The sequence below is a fragment of the Diospyros lotus genome, chromosome 1 (genome assembly GCF_014633365.1).
Source record: "Diospyros lotus cultivar Yz01 chromosome 1, ASM1463336v1, whole genome shotgun sequence".
Taxonomy (NCBI): Eukaryota; Viridiplantae; Streptophyta; class Magnoliopsida; order Ericales; family Ebenaceae; genus Diospyros; species Diospyros lotus.
In genome coordinates this window covers 38,122,645-38,125,484 of record NC_068338.1, presented here as the reverse complement: position 1 = coordinate 38,125,484, position 2,840 = coordinate 38,122,645, and positions in this window count along the sequence as shown.

Sequence of the window (2,840 nt, the reverse complement as noted above, 5' to 3'; positions counted from 1 at the left end):
ACGATGGGTCTCATCCATGAATCCGATCTCAACAAAATTGTCAACATCTCGCCTTATCCTTCCGTGGTTGGTGCTGCTAGAAACTCCACGGGAATGGCTCCCAAGGAGTTTGTGTCCCGAGCTGAAGCTAAGCCAGCGAGGGCATCAACATGTGAGCTTTGGCTCATTGGCACTTGATTCAACTCGTATCCTTCAAAGAGGCAAATTTGATCTCGGACTTTGTGGAGGTAGGCTATCATCTTTGGGTCCTTTTCCTGATATTCCCCTCGAATTTGACAAACTATGAGCTAAGAGTCACTAAAAACTGCTAGCCACTCTGCTTTTACCTCTTTTGCCAAACGCAGTTCTGCCAACAACGCCTTGTACTCAGCCTCGTTGTTGGTCACCTTAAAGTCGAATCTTAATGCATAGGGAATTTTATGCCCCTCAGGACTTATCAAGAGTAGTCCAGCTCCAGGCTCATGTTCACTGGAAGACCCATCTACATATAACTCCCAGGTTAGACTCCCTGAAGACTCGGGCTCCTCCTCTGCCGAACCTATGAATTCCGCAACAAAATCTACCAGTACTTGCCTTTTTATAGTCGACCTCGGTTTGTACTCTATGTCGAATTGAGCGAGCTCAATGGCCTACTTGAGTAAGCGGTCGGATGAGTCGGGTTTTTGCAGAACCTGCTTCAGTGGGTACTTGGTCAATACATCGATCCGATGGGCTTAGAAATATGGGCGTAGTTTCCTTGATGCAACTACTAGGTAGTAGGTGAGCTTCTCCATGGGAGTGTACCTTGTCTCAGCATCTATTAGCCTATGGCTCACATAATACACCGGGTATTGCACTCGGTCTTCTTCTCGTACTAGTGTTGTACTGATTGCATAATGTGATACCCCCAAATAGATGATCAACTCCTCTCCTTCCTTCGGCTTTGACATGAGAGGGGGCTCGTCTCATATATTCCTTCAGTTTTTGGAAGGTAATTTCGCATTCCTTCGTCCACAGGAAATGTTTTGCCTGGTCCAAGACATTAAAGAATGGAATGGACTTATCAGAGGCTTCGGAGACAAACCTGTTGAGGGCAGCAATCTGACCGTTAAGGCTTTGCACTTCTTTTATCTTGATAGGCGATCTCATATCAAGCAATGCTCGGATCTTCTCGGGGTTGGCTTCAATGCCCCTTTCATTCACCATGAAGCCCAAGAATTTCCCAGAAGCTACACCGAATGAGCATTTGTGTGGATTCGGTCTCATCTGATACTTTCTCAGAATTTGGAATGCTTCCTCCAGGTTGTGGATATGGTCGGCAACTTTCTTGGATTTTACCAGCATATCATCTATATATACTTCCATGGTTTTCCCTATCAGGTCGCTGAACATCTTATTAACCAGGCACTGGTAGGTGGCCCCTGCGTTCTTCAGTCCAAAGGGCATTACCTTGTAGCAGTACAGTTCTCAGTCCGTAACAAATGATGTATGCTCTTTATCTTCAGGGTTCATAAGAATCTGGTTGTACCTTGAATAAGCATCCATGAAGCTGAGAAGCTGATGACCAGCTGTTGCATCCATGAGCTGGTCTATTCTGAGAAGAATGAAGCTATCCTTTGGGCAACCTTTGTTTAGGTCTGTGAAATCAACGCAGGTCCTCCATTTCCCGTTTTTCTTCTTGACAAGGACTAGGTTCGCCACCCAAATCGGATAACGGGCTTCCCTAATAAACTTGTTGGCCAGGAACTTGTCCACTTCTTCTTTTAGGGCTGCGTAACGCTCCGCAGTCATGAGCCTCCTCTTTTAGCGGACTTGCATATGGCTGGGGTTGATATTAAGCTGATGCAACATCACATTCGGGTCTATCCTCACCATATCTTCATGGTTCCAAGCAAACACATCTAGATTTGCTTTAAGGAAATCAATCAATAGAGGCCTTACCTCGGGGGTGAGGCTTTTTCCCAGCTTAAAGCACCTTTTAGTGTTGATGTCGCTAACCGTAATGTTTTCCAACTCGTCTGCCGGGCTGGCAGCTCGGTCATAGTCCATATCGCGTGGATCCAGGTCGCGACTGACTCCCTTATTACTGATGGTTCGTGCCTCTCCCCTAGAGACAATATTGACTTTCTTACCTGCGTGCCCCATTTTCAATGCCTTTTCATAGCAGCGACTTACCGAATACTGCTCGCCCCTTACACATCCGGTCTCATTAGGAGTTCGAAACTTGATCGCCATAGCTCTTATTGAGACTACCAAATTTAGGTTGTTCATGGTAGGCCTTCCCATGACGACGTTGTACGCAGAGGGGTTATCGATGATTAGGAAGTCTGCCATTGCCGTGGCCTGACGATCCGGATCTCCAATCGTGATTGGGAGCCTGATGCGTCCCGTCGGAATCACCGTGTCATCGATGAAACATAGAGTGGCTCTGGGGATGCTACCAGTTGACCTGACCCCAGGCCCTTCTAGACAAAGCATTCCTTATACATTACATTCATTGAATTGCCCGTATCTACCATAATTCTTCGCACCTCCATGTTGCCGATTCGAGCTCGAACCACAAGGGCATCATTATGTGGCTAGTGCACGTCTCCAGAATCTTTCTCCGTGAAAATAACATCATCTGAGGCTACTCTGGATTTCTTGGATGGTCCTTCTTGTTCGCCATATCCAACGAGCAGAAAGTGATCAGCATCCCGAACATAACGCTCGTGGGATCTATTAGAAGTCCCTGCAATATGGGACCCTCCATGAATGGTAAAAATGGTTCTTGATGTTCTACCCTTGTGCTTAGTTTTGATGATGAAAAACATATGTTATTAAATCCCTAAGTCATGAATCAAGGTGGTGGTTTTCAACAA